A 27,575-nucleotide genomic window follows, 5' to 3' on the forward strand; every position below is an offset into this window, starting at 1 on the left:
GCATAAAGGAACCAGAGTTACAACACAAAACTGCTATTTGCAGAAATGAATAAAGGATAAAAAGAGCATGGGATGTTATTTTTGTCCCCATGTTATACAGAGTGGTCGAAAACTCTGTAACCTAAACATTTTTTTATGTAGCGACTGCCATAATCTAAACCACCACATGAAAAAAATGCAAAACTCTATTAAGTCAAACATGCAAGCACCTATAAATGAGGAAGGTAGGGGCAAGTGTTCACCTTTAAGACTATCTGTAGCTACAGTTACATCATTTTAGGTCACTTTTAAATATAGCTACAAGCAAACTCCTTACTTCCAGTGCACTGCATGAAACACGTGCTTTTATCCTATTTCTACAGCAACTTGCTTCACCTACTAACCCCTATGGACAGCTGGGAAAAAAAGACAAAGTAGTGTCCACTGCTCCTAATTAAAATCCCATAGCCTTGTGGTCTGAGAGCTCTAGAGAACTGGTGGGTTCACACTATTTGCTTGAGGTCAGACAGAAAAAGCAAGTTAGACCAGAGATGACGATCTCTTGGCTCGTGTGTGCAATACAGTACTCTGCAGCTGGGCCAGAAAAGCAGTCACTGGGAAGCTCTGGTTCCAGTAACCTAACCTTAAATAGTCTAAATTTGCAAAGCGCCCCCCTCAAGTGAACCAAATGTAACTTCTTCCCTCAAAGCCTTTTTGCACCCACAGATGTTGCTTGGAAGCCAATGCAACTCCGCCGTCTGTGCCGATCTTAAGCTGCTCTCTAGAGTTTTTCTGTATCACTGAGTGCCAGTAAGTGTTCACACTCCAAGTAGGATCTGCTCTGACCACTTGTGTGTTCCTCCAGCTGCTCAAAAGCCCATCTGCTCGGACAGGCTTGCTGGCTTCGCTTTCAGCACATGACCCAAGTGTTTCCATCACTTACCCTGGAGAACCTGGGGGACAACTGGTGACAAAGTGAGAGATCTTTGTATTTGTGACAAATTCACTCCGTCTGTTACCTAGTATTTTCCCCAGGTATTTACTTCTGGAGGCATGAGGCATCTGTGCTTTTGATGAGTTTCCTACACTCACATCCACAGGTTAAAATGGAAATAACATCTGAGTGGAAGACTCCTAGTTTGGTCTTTACATTTGTATTTTCAATGACTAATTTTGTTGAAGTTGGTAAACGCAGCTGTTGCCTTGCCAGTTGGTGACATTTCCTTTTGGACTTCCCCACTGGTTGGTGTGTTTCTGCCAAGACATGTAAATTGACTCATTCCTTGTATTCCTTTGCCTTTTTATATAATGCTTCGCTTGGGATTTGCTGAAGGTCTCCAGAGATTTGTTCTCCTAAGTTATTATTAGTGCTGCAATGCTAGGCAGTCGTTACTTACATGTTTTCTGAATTCTCACTTCAGCATCCCATGCTCAGGATGCTCAATCTAACTGATGTAACACTTCACTAGCTGTACTTTTTCTTATGGTGGTGTGGTCATGTCAACATCAAATCAACAGCAGTCATAAAGAGAGGACAGAATGCACACTGGTTTTGCACCAACGTATGAACCTCCACTTGGTTTTCCACTCGGCTCTCCATTTACTTCAGTAGTTCAAGCTTGTCAACACTTTACAATTATCCTAACTATGTATTTGAAAATAGTAGAATAATGGTCTGAAAAAGATAATAAAAATACCCTTACCCTCCCAAAGAACCCCAAAGAAACAACTGCATGAGACTGGCAGGGAATCTGCCTCAAGCCATGGAACAGGAGAAGCTATCAAAAAATCTGGTCATTCCTTTATCTCCTACATTGAAATGGCTGAGCTGAAGCTGAAAGACAAAGAATTAGAATCTGTGTTTTGTTCTGGAGTTTGGGTTGGTTTTATTTATTTATTTTCTTCATTTTTCATGACTGTACCACTGAAAGAAACAATTGCTCTTCAACTGTTGCAACCACTTATATCACCTTTCTAGGATACTTTAATTGGAATGCAATTTATCCAGCAGTCAGATTATTACATTTTTCCTATTCCCATATTTCTTGAAGAACTTGGCAACTATTCACTCAATCATTTTTCGGCAAGGTCCCTACCTGAAGCTTCTCCAAATTTTGGTTTTAGTGAGCTTTCTACATCTGCCTTTGTGCTATGAGACAGCATCTGTACTTTGGCAAAGTCATAGAATCATAGAATAGTTAGCGTTGGAAAGGACCTTAAGATCATTTAGTTCCAACCCCCCTGCCATGGGCAGGGACACCTCACACTAAACCATCTCACCCAAGGCTTCATCCAACCTGGCCTTGAAGACCGCCAGGGATGGAGCATCCACAACCTCCCTGGGCAACCCATTCCAGTGCCTCACCACCCTTACAGTAAAGAATTTCTTCCTTATATCCAAACTAAACTTCCCCTAAGTTTGAATCCGTTACCCCTTTCCTGTCACTACAGTCCCTAATGAAGAGTCCCTCCCCAGCATCCTTATTGGCCCCCTTCAGATACTGGAAGGCTGCTATGAGGTCTCTATGCAGCCTTCTCTTCTCCAGGCTGAACAGCCCCAACTTTCTCAGCCTGTCTACATATAGGAGGTGCTCCAGCCCCCTGATCATCCTCGTGGCCCTCCTCTGGACTTGTTCCAACAGTTCCATGTCCTTTTGATGTTCCCAACAATTGGAAAAAGGGAAATATAACCCCATTTTCAAGAAGGGGAAAATGGATGACCCGGGGAATTACAGACCAGTCAGTCTCACCTCTGTGCCTGGCAAAATCTTGGAGCAGGTTCTCCTGGAAGGCATGCTAAGGCGCATGAAAAACAACAAGGTGCTTGGTGACAGCCAGCATGGCTTCACTAAGGGGAAATCCTGCCTGACCAATTGGGTGGCCTTCTGTGATGGGGCTACAGAACTGATGGACAGGGGTAGAGCAGTTGATGTCATCTACCTGGACTTGTGCAAAGCGTTCGACACTGTCCCACATGACATCCTTGTCTCTAAATTGGAGAGACATCAATTTGATAGGTGGACCACTCAGTGGATAAAGAACTGACTGGATGGCCACACACAAAGAGTTGTGGTCAATGGTGCTCCTCCTGTCATCGTCCTTCTTTTCCTCTCACCAAGTAGTTTTCACAGGTTCATCTTGGACAGGCACACTGGTGGTGGCAGATGCAGACAACAGTGGAGGGGACACCTTTTTTTGAGAACTAGATCAGCTATCTGCTATACTTCTCTTGGGCCCCTCTACTCTTGTTCTAACACAGACTTTCCTGCTGCTTTTGCTGGATGCATCTAAATGTCCGATGTTGGCGTTGATATTTGCACCCTTGGAAAGCCCATTATTTGGGCTTGTTAAGCTGAAAAGCAGTTACATTTTTCAGCAAATTACACCTTGTTCATTTGGTAGTAAACACAAAAGAAACACCTCTTTTACTAGTTCTCCTACAGTTTTCTTTCTTCATCCTGTTTCAAAAAATATTACACATCTACTGCACATGGAGATCTGCTGAAGATGTTAACTGTGTTTACCTCCAATACACCCAGATCACAACAATTCCACCAGCTGCTCTGGAGACACCTTTACACCATGCCCATGCACCACCAGAGCTCTGCCAGGCCCTACGCTACTGCTTTGGAGACAGAAGATGACACTTGGCTATTGATTCCTCCATTCTGCCACCGTCCCTAACCCCGAGAAGGAAGTCTCCCTGTTAGTAAGCAGATATCAGGCTGAGGAATTTGGTCCAATTTCCTGATAGCTCATATCTCACCATAGTGGTTGTCTGTTGGTAACACTGTGTAATTGTCATTTCATGTAATATGTTTGAAATCTAGTTCAGAGCAATCGACTGCTAATTTGTTCCCCAGTCTATGAGCTATTTTTCTGCCTTGGAAGTCATAATTAATGCTACTCCCTCTGTGTTATAATCATCTTGCTTTGTGAATATATTATAGCTTTGTTCTCATTCTTAGATTGCTCTTCATCAATTCCTGGTCACAGACATTTTGCTTACTCAAAGGATTTTACTTAATGTATTTGTTTCTCTGTTTCACCTGCATCTCCTCTGTTGTGGCAGCCTTTCCTCCAGTGTTCCAGAAACCTACTTTCAATGCTTGGTGGTTGTTTTTTTTTCCCAAATTTATCCCTGAAGAACTTCTCAGAGGTTTGCCTGGCTCATGGTTTTCAGCAAAGCAGGTTGCATCACTATTTCACCCACCTGGCACGTGTTTTGCTGGAACAGCTACCTCACCATCCTCCTCTAATTCACCTCTTTTCCAAGGACAGATTTTTGCCTGTAGCTGAACCCCAAACACAGTATTACTGCTTTTCATCTCAACCATGTCATTTGGCCAGTTTGGTTTGGGTCATACGACTCTATAACCTTGCCTCAATGAGTTCACCTTGCTCTGGTCATTGGGCTAGACGGTACCCATGCACCGCCAACTGCTAAGGGAACAGAGCAGTTTTCCTGTCATCTACGTTCTACTCAATAAGGATGTCGCAAGATGAAAAGATTGCAGAGTACTCACATTTTACAGGAACAGCAGCCATTTCAATACCTGGCTTAAAAAAGAAACCACATCTTGTATCTCAGAAGCAGCTGTGTTCTGTCTCCAGAGCTGCTGTGAATTGTTCCTACCGTCTTCAGAATGACATTTTGCATTGCCTTCCTCCCTCATCCCCAGCATTAGTATGCTAGTAGTTATCACTACACAAATCTTCTACAGGTTCACATTAGGACTCCCTAAATACAGTGTAACACAGAAACTTAACACCTACCAAAGCTGGGAGAAAAAAATCAGAAAATTTTTTTTTTGGCTACTGATCTAGCTCATATTCTTCTATACTTATGGTGCTATTTGGTTCAGCAGATGGAGAATGAAAAGGAAGGTCCCTTTTGCCAACAATTTATACTACCTCACGTGAGAGACGTTTATCTACATTCACGCCCCATGTGACAAAGTCAGTCGGAACCTGACAGTGGGTAAACTGTAAGGGAAGAGCAGGCTTCGTATGTGGATGGCCAAGCTACAGACCTAAAATATTAACATTCAAAAGTCAGGATTCAAGAGAGAGCCACAAAAGGCCAGCAGTGTTGAAAGTAACAGTAGCTCATCATTGCAGAAAGCCCAGTCCTTCAGGAATACAGGCTCCAGAGAAGAAGGAAATTTAACCTAGAGGATGAGTACCCAGGACTTGTTAGCTCACTTACTAAAAGCAAAATTGCAGGGAGTACCTATCAACCAAACAAGAGATGTAGACCAAACCAGCACATTATGAACTGCTCTCTATGTAAATCTGGAGGATGATCAATGAATTAGGTCAGTGCACTATCTGCACTGTTGGGTGTCATCTTTGGCATCAGCCAAGTTAGCGAATGGAGTGGGAGACGGGGGAGAAGGGAGAAGCAGAAAACTGAGTTCAGGGTTAAAAGAGAATCTTCTGGTTAAAAAATGAGACAAAAATGCTGTTATCTGGGGTACCTGAAAATCAGTGTCAGCCTTTTAAACTTGCAGAATGACAGAAGACACTAACACGGAAGAACATTCAGAAGATTGTAAAACCCAGAGATGGCAATGATACTCACAGATAACCAGCTCTCAAGTAGTGTAAATATAGACCAAGCAAGTTTAACCAAGCTTGCCTTAAAAAAGACAAACCACCCACATGTCATCCCTTCTTGGTAACACACTGTAACATACAACCAACCATGTAAAGGCTAAAGCAAACAAGAAGGACCTGGGTTGTGTTAAAAACCTTCTTCTATAACCCTCAGCAACTTCTTTGTCCCTCAGCTTACACATGCGTAAAAGCTGTGTACGCTCTTAACAGGTGTCTGTAAAATGGGTTTAATTAAAATTTGGTGGTTAAAGTACTGTTCACTGTAAAATTCTGAGGAAAGTTAAGTAATTTTGCCACTTGCAGTTATCTGATACATAATTTCTCCTTAGAAAACACAGCTTTTTTTCCAAAGTACAAAGTACATACAAAGTGCCCTGTGTTTCTGACACTGGAAGACTCTTGAATCCACTTGTTCAAATCCAGACTTTAAAATGCCTTTATAGCAACACTCCTGGACTTTCTGAAACACAGACCATCACACTGCTGAGTTACCCTCTGCCAAGAAAGAGCAATCAGCAAGTGGATACAGGACGCAGCCGGTACCTATCTGTGCTAACTCCCCACCAAGTCTCAAGGAGAGCACTTCCAATGTACTTTTTGCCTAGGGAAGAGCAGGTTCTGAGTGAATGCAAGGTGTCACAACAATCTGTGGCTATTAGGTCTACAACAATAAAAAGAGGAAGTTGAAGGAAGACTTAAATGACTATTTCAAATTTGCAAGAGAACAGTTAGCTTCTGTTGCCCCAGGCAATTACAGTACTTTTGTTTTGATTATGAATTTTAATTTTGTGATACCTAACTTTCTTGGCCTTATAATGGCTAGACAGCAAATCTGTGCATGACTGTGCTGCAGTTTCACTTCCACCTCTTGACAATTGGCCCTCTTTGACAGAGCACATTTTAATACTATCTGTACTTCCAGATAAGCCAGGCTGCCGCTGCAGTGCTCCATCAAGATCAGGTCTGTTGTCAGCTTTTGATTTTACTGCTTGTGGAAAAAGCAGACATGTAAAGGCAAGAACTGAAGCATCACCCCAAACAGGAATGGGGCCCAATCCCTGCCCGCAAAAGTGGGCAACTGAGATGCTTGGGAAGCCTGGAAAGGACACAGGGCCACCTCCTCCTTAGTTTAACTCCCCCAGTTCTGCAACTCCATTTTAGCACCTGTTGAGCAGACACAACAAGAAATACTTGGGGAATGAATGCCAAGGGAAGACTTCCTTGCAGAGTATTTTTGTGTCAGTCTTCATTAGCAGGTGAGTGGCAGCCATACATACTGACACGGGTGAGCACATGGGGGTTCCATGGAAAACAGAGCACCAACATTCACTCCTAGGAGGCTCAGTCTCACCTACGTGGCATCCACATTCACACTGCAATCACAACTGCACCAGCTACAGTCTTGTTAGAGCCTTTCCTCACAGGATGCTGGTTAGAGATTCTAAATCCCTATCCTATCTCCCATTATCCAAAGTCTTCCGACTGCAGACTCAAACTCCTTTATAGTAACGGAGAGCTTTAACACTAATATCACCTGCCAAGGAGGTACTTTTTATTGCATGTTTTAAAATATATCAGTCTGATATATTACCCTGTTTATTTATTCCTTACCAACTTCATAAAACCACCAGCACTGAAGACCACCAGTGACACAGGAGCTTTTGATGTTTGTAGCTTGCTTACAGGACCCAAACCTAAGAGACAGCATCACTGCATCAAGAAATGTCACATCAAGGTTTCCAGTAGTGTCAACATTTCCCATTTCATTAAATGGAAAAGGGAGCAGAGAAAGGAGGAAACCGTATTTCTGCTCCACTTACTTGACGAATGCAAGAAACTGCGTATAGAAGAGCTCATCTGACACAACCTCTCTGAATCTTGCTGAAACACACAAACAAAGCAAGATCAACCCAGGCAACTAGAATTTGCTTTCACGGTTTAGGCAAACAGTTTAAAAACCAAAAGTTTCTGGATCTCTTGGCTGAATGCTTCCAAATAATAACTACCCACATGCAAGTATACTCGCCAGTAAATAGCAGGTTTCAGGATTCAGCTCCTATCTACTTCAGCCTTTCAACAGATTAACTCCATATGACAACTTAGCTACAAGTCTCAGCCTGGAAGCACTTCCCTCCCCCCCGCCACCTAAATCACAGTCAGAAATGCTCCGAAGGAGATTAGTGAGACGGTTTTGCAAAGCACAAAGCACTGACCTAAATGTGTTTCTGTTTAAGTAGGTGAAGGTTCTAAATTTGACTGAAATAGCAATGTTTGGTCCAGCATTTTTTGTTTTTCAAGATCTGCGTAAGCTTTTGAAGCCTCTCATTTCATATAAAGCAGGTTTCACCATCACTAGACATGTTTTCTGCTCTTAGCCTATTTTGTTGTAAACGTACCGACAAATTGCACGTACACATACTCTAGAGAAATGAGAGGGTTTGTGCTTCACCTGCTAGCTCTGAAACAGCAACAGCTACAGGCGATGCTCTGGCTTGTGCCAGCACTTAGTAGCAGTGCTCCAGCATATGAGGGGGATGGCTGCTTCATCAAACAATGTGCTCTGTAAGCTTTTACACTAGGCAAGGAGATCCCAAAATATAGGCCAGCCATATTTCTTATTTTCATCCATACAATGTTATTAAATCAATGGGATTTGCATGGATTAGCAAAGGACAAAATTAGCTTATTTTAGTAATGGTAAAATGACATTAAGATTATAACCCATTTCACATTCCCAAGACTAATTACTTCCCAACTCAAAGCATCAGAAGGCTATTTCTGCCCAACAGTCATGGCAAATGAAAATAAAATAGTTCTCCCCCCCCCTTTTTTTTCTTTTCTCTCTTTTAGAGATATTTTAAAGCTGAAAGGACTAATCATTTTCTTTAAAGAGCAAAAAAGGAACACAGGCTGCTGTGCTGCTTGGTTTGAAACATCAGACTTGGAAGCTGCTGCCAACCCACCGAACCCTGAGCTCTGACATCACAGCTGGCTGTGATGTAATTCCTTTTGGAAGATGGAGCCCTCATACACCAGTGAGGTTGCTGTTTGCCCCCGGCTGCTCCTGAGATTCTGACCCGTCAATAATAGCGCCTGTATGGGGACATTCAGATAAAATGTCACCGAGGTTTTGAAATGATAACCAGAAAATGCTACGTGGTATTAGTTCTGCTAAACATCACACAAGCTTGAATTTTAGTTTTTATTAGCCTCTGCAAGGCCGAATTTCCCACAACGATGTAAGTGGTGTCTCAAAATCATCTGAAAATGGTTTTGTTACCCTCACAGTAAAGCTTTACATCCCTCCCCCAACATGAGATAAGCATAAAATAGCTAATCTGACAGCATCTCACACGTTGATTTTAAAGGAACCCAAATATAAAACGGGCTGAAGGATACCTAGGATAATGCAGACATACACACTTTGCACATGTCAGGGACACAGACACTTTGGGAGCGTGTAAGAAATCAGCAGCCACCACAGGACCTGCAGCAGCTGCCCATCTGTACGCTGCTCTGGGTGCACAGCCACCACAATTCGACTCAGCCCACTTTAGCCTACAGCCAAAGCAGGTTACTCCATTTGTAGCTGCTGACAAACTAAGGGGTTCTTTGCTTTTAATGCTGTCAAGAAAGGCAACAAGTTATTAACACAGAGCCCATGCATACACTTGTTCAACAGTCACCCTTCCAACTACCCAGCTTCGAGCGCTGGTCTGGGGCTGTACCCGCAGCTGTGGCAAGGTGCAGGGAGGCTAAGCAGTCCCAATATGGGTACACACACCTTAGCAATCCCATGGTGGGCAACTCCAGCAGCATCCCGAGCTGAAACCCTGGCTGTCACACATCAAGACTGATGGCTTTCATAGCATTTTCCTCCTGAAGGCAGTTTATTCTGGCTGTTTTGTTTCAAGCTGCTCACATCCATTGCTCCCTGCACTCTCAGCAAATGCAGGGCTGATTTACAGCCTCTGTCCAGGAGACTTCATCTCAGCAGGGCTGCATGTGCACACTACAGTTTAAAGTACTTTGGGACTGCTCAGAGTGAAATGCATAAAATGCTAATGTATTACTAGACTCCTACAATATTTTTAAATAGCAGCTCCGGTATATGGAACTATTTTACAAGCAAGTCAGTGTTCTATGACACCAAAGATTTTTATTTTATCTGCTAAAGTTTAAGTATCACAGAAAAGTGGGTGTTGATAGGATCTGCCAGCAGCACAAACAAAAATGTACGAACCCAGACTAGGAATGAAATGATCTCTCCACAACAGGGAAATTAAGGCAAAACAACGGGGGGAGGGGGGGGATCCATAATATACAGTGGCTCAAAAGTATCAAACAAGCAAGTAGAACAAAGATTTCAGAGCACATTTGGACATGCCCTTCTTCCAAGGCAACATGTCAAAACCACTACTTCTCCTCCCCTTCTCCTTGACAGATGGTCTGGCTGGGCTTGAAGCCACACCACCAAGCTGTGATCCTGGCAAAACCCACAAGGTAAATAAGGTTGGGCACAAAGTGCAACTGGATGGGAGGCATGTGAGTGCTGAAGGATGAGATGCTGATGATTTAGCAAGCAACACAAACTGCTCTGAAACAATGCTCCGGCGCAGCGCCAGGAGAGCTCCGGAGGTAAATGCTACATAGTCAGGGCTGTATGCATCTCCAGTTAGGCCCTTATGTGTTTGAAAGGTTAAATGCTTCAAGTTTCCTGGGCAAATCCCAATTTTCTTCATTTTTCTTCAAGCTACCAAAAAGACCCCAGCAAACCTTCAATTAGTCAGTTAAGATTCAGTGAATTTTGTTTTCTTCTGTGCTGCTAGTGTGACATTAAGATGCCAGAAAGTGCTACAATTCTCATTTGCGAGACAGAATATGTTTCATGAGTGCCAAGCCACCTATATGTATGCTTTGTAAAAGCAGCTGATTCCCTCAGAGGTAAAAAACAGAGGAGCTGCCGAGTCACATTATTTGGCCATTTTCTTTTGTTTTAGCATTGTATAGCAGAACCATCTGTGTGAGACCCAATCGATAATCAAAGCCAAATGACAAATCTCCCTGTTTCTGCAGGTTTAAATGTCGAATTACCAATGCCATTTGAATTCTGTTTGGCTTTTAACTTCAGATCAAAGCTAACATAGCTGGGAAGACAATGCTTCCTACCCTCCACTTCCCCCCGCCCCCCCTTGTTGCTCTGAAATCATCTGTCTCCAAGCCAGAAGTCTAAATGGAGTGCAGGGAGAGTTCAAAACAGAGAAGGTTGATGGGAGTCTACTGCCAATTCTGCTCTGCAGTCACAGCTTGCTCCCACAGCTCCATTAGCTGCCTGCAATCAAGGGCGGCCGACTCAGTCCTGCTTGCTGTCCAGGTTTAATAGGTTCAGCTAGTTAATGAGCAATGGCTAGATTGCATTCCAAGACTTCACATCATTCACAAAGCAATTAAGTGTACACTTCTGGATCTCCTCCAGGAGCCCAAGAGGAGTGCCTTGTTCTATTGAGAGGATAAATGCAAGCCACAATTTTCAAAACTGAATAGTGTGACACAGTGGAAAACAGGCAGAATATTCACCTTCTCTAAGTATCAAGTTGAATGCATCATTTCTTTTCCACAAGCCTCTGAAGGGCTCCCTTACCTGTACACCCCTGGATTATAGGTTGCTCTTGCCAGATGAAACCAAGAACTGTAAGCCACTGGGAAGCATTTCAGTGAGCTGCTGACAAAGCAGGCTAGGGAGCAGTCATGTTAATGAAACAGGAGGTATTTAATTTGAAAGCTACTGCAAAGGCAGGGGTACTTTTTGCATGCATACTTTTTACATGTTCCCAGCAGAGGACTACAAGGACTACCTTGCAAACACTGAATTGCTGATCCCCAGATTCACAAAGCTCACAGAATGACTTGAGCCATTTGGCAGCCCTCACAAAACCAGGACCATGTTCCTGAAGGATGAGGCTACCTCCAAGGATACAGCTGGGGGAAAAGCAAGCATGTCTTTTTGACTGTCTCATGCCCATTCACCCCCTATGCTTTTGCACTGCTTTACCACCATTAACGTGTGTACTATTACTGTTCCAATGCCCCTTCCAAATGTTTGTAGCTTTTCTTGCTCTCACTCTTGCTCTCAGGGGGAGGTAACTGCTCTGGCGGCACAAAGGATCCTTAAATAGCTGATTCACAAGGTGGACCAAAGCTGGATCCTGAACATGCTCTGAAAAGACAACTCCTTACATGTGCAGGCTGCCTCTTCCAGGCTATGTAGCTGAATCCCAGGGAGAAAGGAGTCCTGCTGGCAAGGACTTCCCTGTCTTTTCTCTCCGTGAAGGAACTGAAAAGACATGCTGCTTCTCTCTTACACAGATGCTAAGATCACAGAGCTAGTGAGTAAGTGGGAGCCATGTCTAAATAACAAGGAAAGAGAGAAGCTGTTCATACATTCCTCTTTCCTCACCGTACGCTCTCATTGCACTCACATACGGGGTTTACAAAAGCCTGGATACTTAGTGGTTTACAACATCATTACCAAAAAGAACAACAAAAAACTCAAGATCCCTTCACAACCTATTTCTGTTAAACCGGGGATCAAATAAATCTATCTAGGACAAAGCGATATTTTAAATTCTTAAGAATTGGAGTACCCAATCACTAAACCCACATCAATGCAGTTTCTGAGTGAAGACACACAAAAGCATCTGCTATCTAAACTGGAGATGAGTTTAACAGTGTGAGGGGAAATATTCCCTCACTCGTTTACCAAAAACCTCATCACTAAACTGTAAAAAAATACTTGCACAATAACAGAGACTGGTCTTTTTACTCTAAATGCAAAACCTTGGTATGGAAAGGAAGCACAGCTGAAGGGTTATATAAGGGTGTTTCTTTTTTTCTATTATTCTTCATTTCCTTTGCGCATGCCAGTCAAAACTATAAAATACTTGAGGGAGAAATGCAGGAGGCATGGTTTCACATTCCAGATGATCTATTCCCATGTGCTGTGTACAAGCCAGGCGACCACCCAGGAAAGTTGGGCAAACACGATGCGGCCCACCAGTGCTGCAGTCACACACTAGCAGCCCTTCTCCATCAACACTTTGACCTGTATGTGCTATGAGAGGTAACCACCAAGCCTTACGAGTGGCTGAGCATGTGGCAGGATCAGCTTTACGCCCGCTCTGAAACAACACTAATGAGCAGCCCTGCATTTTCTCCTCTTGAGGAGCCAAACCAAGCTCAGACACAGTGCTGAAGCATTTTGAATTAACTATCCATAAAGGAAAAAACCCAAACCAACTAGATAACCTTAATATAGGAGCTTGTAATATTAATAGCTCTTTACTTTTCAAACTCTTTCACCCCCTGTCCCTTTGCCCTCCATCACATCTTTCACCCTGGTTTTCCTAAGCAAAGGAGAGCAAAGGTGGGTCACCTGTAGTCTTGGTAAAGGTATGACCAGCTATTTCCTCTCCTTAGAGCCCATGACTATGTTATTTTCTTTTCACACGTTGATCACAGAAAGCTTTGGTAACTGTTTCAGAGTCACTAAAAAGGAATCAGTCCCTCAGAAGCCAAGCTGGTTAAGAAACTCTGCTGGCTAGAGCAACAGAAGTAGGCATGACTTGCCTTTAACAAAATAGGAGGCATTTGTTTTTAGTTAACTGGGTAAAGGGCAGTAAAACTCGGCCAAGTATTTATTTATTGGACTGGAGTGACTGCAGCGAGAGAGGAGGGTGAGATGCGTGTAAGGTTTCTGTAATCCCAACCTTGGCAGGGAGGTAAGTGAACTTTGATTTCACTGTTGGAATAAGACAGCACAGAAAAGCTTTGGTATGTAATGCAGAAACATTGATTTATACAAGGGATGTTCTGGGGGGTGCATGAGGGAAAACCAGAAAAATAAGGTCTTTAAAGCTTTCCCAAGATGATACCTTTTCTACATCTGTTGGCCATTACTTTCTGCTAGTTGAAGACGTTCGAGAGCATGAGGAGGCAACAAACTGCTAGTGAGACTGGCACTTTGCAAGAACGACACTCTCATTTCAGCACTGAGGAATGCTGCTTGTACCCTGGGTGTCACTGGAGCATACCCCTCTGATCTCTCCAGCGGGAACACCAACTAAATTTTACAATAGCAACAAGTATTAACAATGGATCCAAACCTGTGCTCCAAAGTGTTACTACTGGATGGTACTTCAGTACATGCTAGTATGTGGCTCCACCAGCTGAGGGTTACATGAAAGGGGTGGGCCACAAGATACAACCCTGGATTCCTATCAGCTCTGGCAAGCATAACTGATTTTCAGATCATGGGAGGGCAAAAAGACATGGAGGTCTTCCACCAGGTATGGTACCACCTCGGGATGCTGCAGAGGCTCGCTGGATGTGTGCCAGGGATCAAGAAACAAAAATAATGAGAGAAAACCAGATGAGCTGGCAGTGCTTAGCTGGAGCTCTCAGGCAACATCTAATGCTGAGGAATCTTGCAATTCTGTTTATATTATTTTACCGCAAGCAGGTGCTGGGAAGCCCAGGATGGGAGGGGCATGCAGACAAAAAAAAGAAAGAGGAACCACTTTTTTTGTGACGTGCGTGATCTATTCAGATGAATCTTTTTTTACTGACAGGCTCTTTTCCTGGAACCAGCATGGGCACCCAAGTGTCACTGCTGGACCCTCCGATAAATAGACAGCGTACCTGAAACGTTAGGTTATGTTGCCTTTGTGGTGCAGGTGGCCCTGGTTTTGATGCGAGTTCTGGGGGGATTGAGTGATTTTTAACAGAGACAGTATTAAATCCTCCAGGCTTTCAAATTTAGGTTAGTTTTGCTGGGCTTTTTTGCTATTTTCATCCTATTATAGTTATGTGCTGTGATGTTTGCCATCTGAAAAGTGATGAATAAAGGATGGATCTCCACTGACATCCATCATTTCTTCCCTCGGTCACCGTGCATACAATTTTTACACCAATGGATTTTGTACAGAGAAATGCTTTGACCTGCAGATTTCCCCCCACTCGCTGTTGCCCCTTGTCCAACACAGCAGCCACCTTACTCCCTCCTTTCTTCTGCAGCTCTTTGTTGAGGAATGACAGGGTCATCAGTGCCACCGGCTGACATGATTAGTGTGGCTGACAGACACCATACCAGTAGCGTAACCACTGCTCTAAAGGAAGCAAAGCAGAGGACAAGGGGTGGGGGGAAACCAAACAACCCAAAACCCACACCCAAAACAAAACCTGCAGCCATTTCAGGCAGAAGGAATCAGGCTCAAATAGACACCAGTAACGTCAACCTTTCCTGTTAACGAGAAGGTCCTTGCACCACAATAGACGTATGCAGCATTTCAATGCGCTCCCATGCTCTCAAAATAGGTACACTTCTGCACGCCCCAGCGCTTATCCTGGAGGTATGCTTCAGTTCTCAGAGATCAAAAGCATAGATTAGAGAGTGGAGGGAAACAAAATGGTTAAATGAGCCCCCCAAAAGCAGCATCAGACAGGAGATAAAGCCTGACCTGTGATTCAGCAAATCTGAATTCTCAGAAGTACAACAATCTGCGTGCTACTGAAAGACAGCAGCAGTCCATTACACGTATTGATTTGCAGCACTTTGTCAGCACTAATGATGTTACCTCATTAAAAGAGATAAATGCCCTACTGTTCTACCAAAAGCATCTGTTCCTTCCTCCTTCTTGCCTGTTCTCCAGCAGGGCCCAAAGCAGCAGCAGCAGCACAGTGAAATCAAATCAAAATCCAACACTAAACTCGCTTTGAGCCGTGTGCTAAGGTTGCTTTTCTGTTATTCCTTATTATTCTCTTTCAAATGGGGTTATTCCACGTTTCCTACCAGGCACCTCTTCTCTTGACACCGAATGAGCACATCAAAAGAAAACAAAGCCCCGTGAACCGCCACGGCCCTCCTGCCAGCAAAGGGCTTCTCAGAATATAAACTCATGTCTACATTGGCTAATTCATTCACTGCTAGGTAAAACAATATGGGCTGCTACCTCAATCACAACAGGTGAAATAACAGGCAAGGTGGAGATAATGACTTCTGTCCATTAACACCCCACGATGCACTCCCGCACACAACGCGCCAGTTTTGTTTCAACAGATTTCTTGTTACATGTAAAGGTAGCAGTTTACTGTAATGAATGTTTTATGCATCATTCCTTTGTGTATAGGGTCTCCAAAGTACACATTATTAAAGTCTATTAAACTCTCTATTTAGCAGAATTACCAATGTGCCTTTGGGGAAATTACTACAATGAAGCCATACCGGTATTTAAATTCCAGTTGTTTAACAATCTTTTCCTAATCACCAATCCAGGTATCTACATTAAAGTGCAGTCAGACTTCTCCCAGCACTGTCTATGAGCTGCTTATGGAAATTCATTTAAAAAAATGAGTATTTCAACTTGGCATATTTTTCATAATTAAGCCTCAGCCAGCTACTGCTTTAAAATAACAGGAACTCCTTCCTTATCCTCTTCACCAAGCAGAGCACTTCACAGTCAATGTGGTTACAGAAACAAATACTTCCAGCCATACAATTTATATCAATATCTGCAAGATACTAGCCTATTTAAAGAATATTTGGCCAACATGGACCCATTCTTTACAAATAGCTTTGCTGTCAGAAAGAACCTACCTGTCCTTGCAGCCTATGGATGCAATGATGGAGCAGCCCAAAAGTTGCTTAAGCTCGGTGTATACCCAGGTCTCTCCTCTTGTCCAGCTACTAAACTCTTCGAGTTGTATGTAAAGCAACAACAGAGTAGCTACTAACTGCTGTTTGTGCCCCTCAGACCATTTCCCCTTTTAATACTGCATGCTACAGATACAGCTAGCTGTAAATGTGTGCCTCTAAATGTGCATGCTTTCATGGTAATGAGTCTTAAACTTAGTTCAGAATTTGTAAATGTGTGCCTATGCCTCCCGTGATAAGAACAGATATTTTTTCCAGTGGGAAGAGTCTCATGTTTCTCAGGGGAAAGGAAGTACACTTCATCATGCTAGACATCACAGGATTCAGCTTCCTGGGGTGGGGTGAAGAGACCTAGATCCCAACCTTTCAGGTTTCCTTAATGACCTTCAATAAATCACTGTGCTCCTACTTGCATTTCTCATCAGTATGAGCGTGCCATTTTATCCTCTTTGAGATTTACAAGGACTGGTTTAGATTGGATATTAGGAAATATTTCTTTATCGAACCAGTTGTTAAGCACTGGAACAGGCTGCCCAGGGAAGTGGTGGAGTTACCATCCCTGGAGGTATTTAAAAGACGTGTAGATGTGGCACTTACGGACATTATTTGGTGGTGGTGGACTTGGCAGTGCTAGGCTAACATTTGGACTTGATGATCTTGAAGCTGACCCAACCTAAACAATTCTATGATTCTATAATTCTATGCCCAGAAGCACTAAGGTTCTATTATGGGGCAGTCAAGCTCTCCAGCAAAGACAACCAAGCAAGTACCTAAACACTATATATTGTAACTGCGTACAATGACAAATATATGGCTATACTTGCCACTATGTTACACCAATAGTTTAAAACTTCAACACCAGATCAATTCTCAGTCACCTTCAATGACAAAAAACCAACAGTAACATATTGACAAAATGCTGACAAAAACCTTTTTAAACCAGTGGGCACAGAAACAGAATACAACTAATGAAGACAAGTTGCTCAACAGGGCTTCACATCAAATAAACACGCAGAATTCAGGCTACCATACAGCTGCATGTTTTGATATGCCAGCATTCAAAGTTTATGCCCAAGTACCTATAAAAGTAGGACTAAAGTCATCACTGGAAGCTGGTACATCTAGTAAAGGCTACTCTCACAAGTATGAATCAAATACTGCCTGCTCTTTCTGGCTGTAAGGCAAATGCAGTGCCCTCTGGCAGACCTACACAATGAAGCTGTTTCCATTAAGACCAAAAGTCCTTCAGAGAACAATCCTTGGAAAAAACACACAGCAAATGGGTGGACCTATTTTAGCCACACACTACTTTCTCATAAATCAATGGACAAAAGTGCTTCCTTTCTCCAGTTACAAACCCTGAGCCAAATTACTACCTGTTTTACAAATGCAACCTCATTGACTTTGCTGAAGTTACACATGCACCATAGACCAGATTTTGTCCTTGCATGCAATGGGAGGCCAAATCTCCCATAAATAAGAAAGGAAACAATGTTCATCTTAACTGAAGTGAGACAAGGAACATTCCTTTCACCTTTAAAAAGGAGACATATGTCTAAGAGGCAGAAGGGGAAACACGACTAATTTCACTTCTTCAGCTTGTCTCTCCATTAGGAAAGACTTGTATGCTTAGAAAGGAAATATTTTTCAGCTTTTAAGGTTACTTTATGTGACTGCAGATCAGAAGTCCAAGAATATCAGATGTTGTTTCAGAGAAGTTTCCATCATCTACTTCACTATGTATTAAAGAAGTATCTCTTCCATCCCATTTGACGAGGGTGGTAGATGAAGGGTGCAACTCTACTGCAGACTGAAGCCATCAGTCCATTTTTAATATCACTTGCTCCTCTGCCTCAACCTTAGTTACATGAGCACAAGTTGATATGGTCCTGCTCAGTTGCACAAAACCCAGCCACATCTTTAGTTGAGTTAATTGTTGGCTGGACTGACCCCATTAAGCAGCTCACTGTATGGTTTTATAAATGCCAACAGTGGTGCAAGAGGGAATGGGGAATGTCCTGGCTAAGGACATTGTCAGACAAGAAAGAGAATGAACAGCCATAACGGGGACTGGCTTAGGCTGCCATGAAACCTTTAGTCCCTGACGCCTAGTAGTAGACATTGTAGAAACACAAAACACAGCGTGAAGTGTGGCGCTTAACACTGGCATTGCAATATGTGCCTGACGTTCCCATCATCTTAGGTCCTCATGTTTATCACACGAGATGACAGACCTCACAAAAGCACCTGGCACTGCAATGCCACTTTTTTCCCAGGGTATTGGGTGTAGACATGGTGAGGCCTTCATTTGTTGTTGTGGCAGGTGGACAAGCAGCTACCTTAGCCAAGCTGTCGCTTTGTCTCTCCTGCCACCTACTGTACCGAAAATCAAAATTATGTGTCACCAACTCCGTGCTTCTCTGCTTCTGACTGGAAATACCGACCTTTAGCTCTTCCAGAAGTACCACTGCATGCATGCGGGAACTCCCCGCTGTCATACCCCCCCCCAGCAATGCTATCCGACATACCCTGATGAAAGCTAAATGCAGCACTTTGAGCTCTACTTAACTCACTGCTGCTTCAGGGTTAAAATTAGCATTAAATACTAAAAATTCTCCAGAGTTTAGGGCATGAACTCCTCCTCCCCTTTGCCCCACAGAAAATTAATCAAAGAAGATTTATTTTCAACAGTGAACAGGCCATGATGCCCTGTAAGCCTCCGACCCTTTATTTGCTGTTATTTATGATGACAACACTCACAAGGGGCAAAACCCAGCAGAAAAATAACTTCCCACTGGGTGTTTGACTGTCAGACCGTGGGCAGGGCTGAAACTCTTGCTGCACTTGAGCTGCGTAACCAAATGAGTGTCACCCAAGAGTCTGCTTCAGACCGTGGTTTACCCCTGTCCTTTTAACCTCTCACTCTCAAAAAGCACAGCTGAGCGAGTCTGGCTGCGCCATGCACACCCTCGTGTAGCAGTGCAGTACTACCCACCTGAGATTGTTCCCCCCAGGAACAGCATGTGGTCCTGTTCCTTCTAGTATCACCAGGTTGCAGAAGAGGCTTCACTGATGCTTGCACTTAAGTGGCGCATCCAAAGAGAAGACAAGTATTTTGTCATCACCATCTGTGTTCTGCCATCCATCCAGACATCGTTAATCACAGTGAACAGCAACGAGAAGGGCAGCAACAAGTCTGAGCTGGTCTGGCACAGTCCAAGCCAACTGCAGGGCCTTCAAACCCCCATTCCTGGAACTATGTGGAAGCCAGTAAGCAATCAACCCAAAAATGAGAAGACAGATATCCCATATTAATTATTTATGCCATCCTCCCAGAAGGCATGACAACTTTATTTTCTAATATTTTATTATTAATTTCAAAAAAGTATTCAAATAGAAAATAACATGCTGAACTTGCTACAGAAATCTCACTATTTTCTAGTCAGAAGCTACCTTGTGGGCGCTGGCTTATTTTCCCATATATGGCATTCCCTCTTACCTAATCAACATCTTGGGGCTCTATGACAGCAGATATCCTTGATAAAAGGAGAATTCTGATGAAGGAGAAAGACATGCAACATTTGCATGACCAAGTAAGCTATCAAATGTATTTATTTATGCTGTGACCATAGTAACAAAGAGGGATTAAATGTGGAACTGAGAGTCAGGTAAAATGCATTTTAAATCTGATTTTTCACTGGTTGAAGTAAGGAAATTGTCGACTAGCAGGACTCTTAAGGGTCTTTACAAGCTGCAATTAGAGAAGCAGATACAAAAGATAAATTGCTCTACGTCTGCAAAAGCAAGTCTTAAGATGAAAGGCTCACTATTACTTTCAAAAGTAGCATTAAGAATTTGATCAACTGAGAAAAAAACATTAATATAATTTCATTCACTCACAGATCACTGAACAACAACAACAACATCTCTGAAAAATAAAGACATCTCCTTTCCTTAAACAAATCTGACAAGACTGTAACTAAAAATATTTCTGTAACACACAGCTCAGTATGGACACAGGAAAACAACTGGTATGAGTAACCACAGTGTCTGATCGCTCCATACATACATCTCAAGGCAGCCACCAAAATGCATCAAGAGCCATAATACAGCCACTTAAAGCCAAATATGACCCACAAATACCTATTAAACATGAATGAATTTATCAAGGACCAACAGTATGTACTTCTTAATTGCACAAAGGCTGCAAACAGGTTAAAAAAAAACATTTTTTTACAGCATGTGATCAGAAGTGACTTTTACCAACACCAATTTAGTTTATAACAGAATCAAGGCAAAAGAAATAAAGGATCACGTTTGCAGTTAGTAACGCTACAGGAACTATGAGTGAAAAGGTAATGGAGTGAACAGAGCCTTAAAATAACTTGGTATTTTTTTAACATAGACTTGAAAAACTTGCTACTGCAAGAGCAGTGTCAGAGGGTGCTCACACATCCTCGCTAGAAACTCTCAAGACAACTCTCAAGGATCCCTAAGGATGCTCCAAGGGAATTAAAGAAGACAATTTTATACATGCTGTGCTGTCTGGATTGATGTCTCACTAAACCAACAGGCAAAGTCTGAACTCCAAAAGGACTTCTACCTCTGCTGTGCTCCACCGAATGGAAGAGAGATTTAAGCTTGTTTGGTGTAAGGCTGACAGAGACTTTGTAGCAGAAATGGAAGTCAGCTGATGAGCAGGTGATAAGCTGCTCCCAGAGTTTCCCTTCCTTTGAGAGGAGAGGAGCGGCTGGGAGATTTTCAGAGCAGATTCTCCAAACAAGCTGTTAAGAGAAGCCACTATCCATAAGGCTCGACAGGAGGAAAAAGGAAGCAGGGAAATCACAGTTAATGGGATTTGGCCGCAACCAGAAAACAGCTAGGTTTCTGAATACGTTACAAACAGTCCCGCACTTCACTGTTGCACCAGTTCATTGCTGGATGAGAAAACTTTACAGATGTAATGCCTTATAAAGCTCCGCAGAAATTTAGATTAACCTATTTAGAACAAATCTCACCTCTCCCCCTGGCACACCCTGTAGACGCATACATGAAGAAGAGGAAATTATCACCACTGCACCACAGCTTCAATGATTTTCTGTAAGGAGGAAGCTGTCAGGCTACAGATTTATTTATCTTGAGGTTATTTCTTTAGTCCCATAAACAAATGTTTGTGACACAAGGAGGTCACCAACCTGCTCACCTTAGATATCACTGCAGCAACTTATAAAGCTTGCCCAAGTTTTCTGTAGGAGGGAATTGCTATCTGATCCTGTCAAGCACGATAATTTGAGCTCAAATGCAGAGGGTTACCTCGCTCCCAGAGCTTCTCTCCTTAGCATAACTTCAGATCGAGGAAGGTAATACAATCTGGGCACAGAATAAGGTCTTTGAAAGGAAATACAGTGCTCTCACAACTGGAGGAAAGCAAGCAAAACCCTGGCTATGGGGTGCATCGCTATGGAAAGAGCAACCTCAGCAGGAGATCCTTAATGCCTCTCTCTGCCACTCTGGTGAGGGATGCACCAAGGACCTCCCGTTCATTCTCCAACCTCAGTGGAGAGAGCTGGTTGCTTAAGGCAGCAATGAAAGAGAAATTACCCTAGATGATGCCCTCTACCTGTGCAGTTTGAAGTCAAGCACAGAACATGACACAACACGTGCAAACTCCAAACTTATCCTTCCTCAGATCCCGAAGGAGGCAGCGCCACAGTATGTGTGTGGAGGGAAAATGCCAGCAGCAGAGAAATTTCTGGTCTTATCGTAAGATAGAGGAAGAGGCAGCAGGAGCAGAAGAATAGAAACGATAGGAGAAGTGAGATAAGAGAGTTATGGGGCTGATAGCATCTGATAGACAATACACTTTTAGAAGAAGGGGAGGAAGTTGAGCCGCCATGAAAGAGGGGGAAGGAAGAATAAGGTTGATTTTCCCGACAGTCAGGTCATGAACAGTTCCCGAAACCTGTCTAGTCAGTCTGGCTGACTGACACAAAGATGCAAAAAGCCACACATGCAGCATCTCTGGAGTGGGAAAAGGAGATACTGAGGAGTGGGGCACCCTGCAGGGGAACTGAAAAAACCTGCAAGTCCTGTAAGTGTCATACACAGAGATGAAGCTACTGAGCTCTCAACTGACAATGAACATGAACAGTTAACAGAGGGTCATGCAGAATTGTCCACTAAAACAAAAAATTGTTAAAACTTTGGCTCCTCACAAATGTCTTTTGGAAATTGCACAGCCACTGCTGAGAGATTAGCTTTATAAAGTGAGAATTTAACTGGAATTGCAGCTCTGGGTAACTACGGGAAATGTTGCTCACAGCAACAGAACATGTAGGATAATTACGTATTTTGGGGAAGAAGGAAAAGAAAGTTACAGTAACTATGCAAACAGAATAAACAGAATAAATAACAATGCCGTCCTTTTCTGGGACCCTTCCGAGGATCTCAGAGCAATCTACAGCCATCCCTCATTAAAAGCTGCTATGTCACAGCCACAGCTTATTGCATGACCTAGGTCCCAAACCTGTCTGTACTTCTCATCCTTGTACTTTTACCCCTCCGCTGATTCTCACGCAGTACACCAGCCATAAACTGAGGGCAGGCAGGAACCTGGTTGTGGGTTTGTGCAGTGTGGGACCCCAGCTGGGACTCGGGGTGCTGCCAAGTGCTCCTTCAACATAATTAACGAGGCAGCCCAATCAAGAGACAGAGAAGACAAAAGGTTTCCACCAAGTGAGAAAACTCTTAAGTGTGAGAAATGGAGGCTCTCCCCACGCCAAACGCGCTCAGCAGCACAGCCTGGCAGGGCAAGAAGACGCGGAAAGCTAGTTGTCTTGCAGACAAAGGTGTAAGTAGAAGGAGGAGGAGAAAAAGGAGAAAATATGGTCAGGCAGAGGGAGACAGGCTCCAGACAAGCCCTCCCCAAAGGAAAGCAACTCAGCGGACACCCCTGTGGAAGATGCTACTCAGCAGGCGGAAGGGTCAAGTTAAAATGCAAACCCACATTTACATGCTCCCACGAGTTCCTTAACTGCAGCTGAGAATTTAATGAAATGCTTTGTATAGGACTTGTTTGATTGCACATGTTTTCCACCAATTTCCAGATCAGTTTCCGCTCCTACTCCGATTTTTAATCACCACTGGGACAAAACACTAATATTCAGATATTGCCTTGCTGAGAAAAGTGGAGTAACTGGAAGTTATGTTAACAATATTTAAATACAGTCCATGTCTATTTAAAGGCTTGAACACAACTCGTTAGAACACTGCATAAATTACCCCAACCTAATTCTCCGGGATGCATCAAGATCTGAAAAGCCCCAAGTTTGATGTTCTCTCTTACCACCCACTTAAAAAAACCAAAACCAACATGCTGGGGTTAGCTTAGGTTGCAAACGGTAATCAAATCAACATTCAACTGAAAAAACGCAATCTACTCCCTGATGTAATGAAGATCATGCCATAACCAGTTCAAAACCAAAACAAGAAGAGGCTCTCCCCCACCCCCTCTGTGCACACACATCCCCATTTTTGCTGTCATTGATGCCCCAACCCAGCCTGCCTGCTCGGGATCCTGCACTGCTCCCTCCATCCCGCCCCGCCGCCTGAAACCATCCCTGGACGGAGCGAAGCACGCTGCTGCTGCCACCGCCACTGGCCTCCCCGTCCCCACCGCCCTGCTCGTGCTGGCGGCCAGACAAAGCAAACTCCAGTTGCATCACAGAGCAAACTCATTTTCCAGCAACCTCCCAGCCTGGAGTTTACCGCTACTGTAACCCGGTGCTGTCAACAACACTGCCTTTGTTGCGCACCCGTGCACACGGCTTGCTTGTTGCTTGGGTTGTTAGTTTTTATTATTATTATATTTATTTATTTTTAAGGAAAATTTTTGTTTTAAATGAGTAATCTGCGTTTGAGTGATTTCTCTTCTGTGCTGGCTCCACCCTGTACTGTAAACGAGACATTACCTTATACAAGAATGAATCTGCTGCATTCCTCTGTCTAGCTGCCTCGCAGCACATTTCCTACGCTTGCAGCAGCCCCGGCAGCGCACGCTCTCCCACCCTCCTTCCTCCCCCCGCCCCTCACCTTTTCTCTTTTTTCTTTTCCCTTTTTTTTTTTTTTCCTTTTCACTGCCTCGCTGTGTTTTTGTGTAAATGATCTCACATGACTCAACAAATCCATCTGCCTGGAGCAGGCCAAGTTTGGAGCCTTCCCAGGAGGGAGGAGAAGAATTGCTTTGTGGAAAGGACCTGGAGCTTTGCCCTTTCTCTGGCTCAAATTACCCGCCTGTCAGGCCTGACGGATTTGGCTAAAAATAAAAGGAAGCGGGCCGTGAAAAGGAGATGAATGAGCTCAGCAGTTCCTTAGATAACATGGGTCTGGTGTCGCCCAAAGATCCCAGAACTGAGCATGTAAGTGCAGTGCTGCAGCCTAGGTGAACTTGGCTGCTTGGGGACCAAATAAAACAGGCACAAAAAAGGGGCAAAACCAACCCTATGCTGTTGGAAATAAACGGATTAAAGACACACAGAACAGGAAAATTGCCTGCTGTAGGCTTTTAGCTTGTAAAAGGGGAGATTTACAGCATTTCCAGTGGGAAAACAAGGCGTGGGGAGGTGTGGCGGGGGGACGCACGTGATGTCAGCCTCCTACCCTACCCAGGGAGCCTCAGCATCCTCCCTGCAAATGCCTGCCCAGCGCCCGCAGTGGGTATTAAGCACTTAGTTTGGCAATGTAATGACACACTGCAACAATCTGTAATGCGAGGCAGTCAGCAAAGCCCTGGCTCGCAAAGCTCTTTCTCCTAACCATTAACCATATGTTTGGCTCCGCCGCCGCCCAAGCGAGCGGGTGTTCCAGCGCACCATCTGGTTTCTATCCACACAAGCAACTGCAAAGCACAGAGTATTTCCCTCTGGAGCTGTGTTTTCCTCCCCAGCTCCCCCTCCCCACCCGGCCCCCCACTCCTCTGCTCCTCGTCTTTCTCCTTCACTTCCCTTCAGCAGCAGCCTGACCTCCCCACTGCAATGCCCGAAGGGCTGGGGACCAGGGCTGCCCCACCAAAGGTATGGCAGAAGAGTAGGGAGAGCAGGGATGCTACACTGTGCTACCCCCCATGCACACACACACAGAGGGATCGCATCCTTCATGCCCAGTGCTTGGGGTACCATGTTAAAAATATAGGTGTGCTCTTGACCAGTCCAGGAGCCACTGCAGTGCCCACTGCATCTCACTCACGCACACATGCGCACAGGGAATGTTCAGTTTGGATTACATCAACTCCATGCCGACACTGCAGAAGGACTTCAAGAATGAACCTAACAACAGATGGACAATTACCAGTGTTATCTCCTGCTCCCAAGTAGGGCCTTCTAGGCACATTTGGGGCTGGTTCCCCATTCCCACCAAATTAAGAAGATTCGGGGCGGGGGGGGGGGGGGAAGGAGAAAAAGAGAAAAAGAAAGGGGAATGGAACAAGAGAGCTCTAAAGAAAATGAATGAAAATATTTACTTTTCCCGTGATAACTAAACAAGTTCTATCTGAAACTATAAAAAAGCTTTCAAGTGTAATATTTTAGAAGACCTTGTGCCATATGCTTATGATTTTATGAATTCTAACTACTATTTATGTTTTTGAAGCACTTTCATCCTTCTGTTTATTTCTGAAGTCACCTATGGGACATCAACAGTAATTTTCCTCTCAGGTTGGCCAATTTAAGATTACTCATGACCTAATGCAAGTATTCAGGGATGTAAGCAATAGGATATTAAGCAAATCCCACACTTGCTCCTTTAAAATAAGTTTATACTCTGCAATGAGTCACACATACAGTGTTTATCCAAGTTACCAGTGCTACAAGAAAAAAAAGCCCATTACATTTGCAAATACATACAAATCGCAGCTGTAAGCACCCAACTGCTTACACCAGGACTCATTTCTATGACTGGATATTGATTTTTTAATAATGTGTCATTATACCAATGTTGATACAGCAACTATCTTCCCAGAGCATGCAATTTAATACTAAAAAGAAGCTGGCTCTAGGAAATATCAAATGGGTGTTTAAGGCATCCATTCACATGCTTTAAACGTCCTTCTTGGTCATGACAACAGCAACGCAAAGCCACAACTGCATTTTTCCCACTTGGAACTAACAAAGAAAATGCAAAGGACTCGCCAGTTAAAACCAGCTCAGTCTAAGGCAACTAGCTCTGCTCATCTGCTTCTCAGTAAAATACTGCAGAACAACTCCAATCAGTGCTGGAAACCAAGAGCCTACTTTGAAAAAGATACTTGTTTTCCAAATCTACTCATATATGTGAGAAATCAGCTCACAGAAAAAGCACACTGTAGGCCCTTATCCTGGAATCAAATACATGAGAGGAAAACCCATATGCTTGTGAAAAGCCTGATGACTTCACTGGGACTGCCTAAGAAGTTTGAGGATAGGATCTGACCCCAATTACAAACATCGAGCGCAATTTAGCACTGTAAACTTCCCCCACTTCATCTTCCACTCCCCCTCAGTGAGGGAAATAAAACAATTAAAAACATAAGAGATGCATTTAAGCTAGCAACTTACATTGCCTACAAACCAGGACCTAAATATGTTAAAAGTCCATTATTTTAAGATAAGGTTGTTACAAACATATTAGTAGCATGTTTAAACAGCACACATTAGGTTTCTGTATGTCTTCGTTCACACACAAAACAACCAGTGGTAGTCCTCTAAAGCATTAAAGGTCTAGGTCTGGGTCTTTTAGCAGATAATGATCTGCTCTGATCCAGAAACCTTTTAAAAGAGGGAATTCAAGGGAAATATTCATAGCTTCAGAGCTTTACAGTCTGAAGGGACAGCTAATCATTTGACCTTCCTCCACAGAACAGGCATGGAGCTTCCCCACCTGCACTGATGGGGCTGTAAGAGGCTGAATTAGAGAATCTATTAGGGTAAAAAAAACTTATCTAAAAAAATAAAAACAAACAAAAAACCAAGCAACCATCTCACAGCCTCAGATTCAACAGACGGACATAAGGAAAGAAGCTACTGCAGTCCCAGCAACGCTGTCCTATTCAGCATTCACCCATGCTGGGGGAACACTCACACCCCATTGCCTGGTCTGAATTAATGTAACAGCCAGCCACCGTTTCTTGTCATACCTCTTGTCACTTTCCTCTACACCTCAGTCCCTGACAAAAGGCTACTGTCAGCCTGAACCCTAGCCAGTTTATAAAGCATAATAAAAAGCAGTGTCACGTCAT

General features: G+C 43.5%; 1 protein-coding gene and 1 long non-coding RNA gene across 3 annotated transcripts in view; both read right to left on the bottom strand.

Moving 5' to 3' along the window:
- Positions 1-27,575, bottom strand: part of BACH2 (BTB domain and CNC homolog 2) — a 189,793-nt gene that overhangs the window by 119,351 nt on the left and 42,867 nt on the right. The window lies entirely within an intron of this gene.
- Positions 6,078-8,381, bottom strand: LOC134158338 (uncharacterized). Its single transcript, XR_009962727.1, has 3 exons — positions 7,419-8,381; positions 7,210-7,292; positions 6,078-6,762 (listed from the first exon to the last, which is right to left on the bottom strand). It is a non-coding gene; the product is annotated as an uncharacterized LOC134158338 (long non-coding RNA).

Source organism: Pezoporus occidentalis, unplaced genomic scaffold, assembly GCF_034315485.1.
Source record: "Pezoporus occidentalis ecotype Australia unplaced genomic scaffold, CSIRO_AGI_Poc_V1 ctg13, whole genome shotgun sequence".
NCBI lineage: Eukaryota > Metazoa > Chordata > Aves > Psittaciformes > Psittacidae > Pezoporus > Pezoporus occidentalis.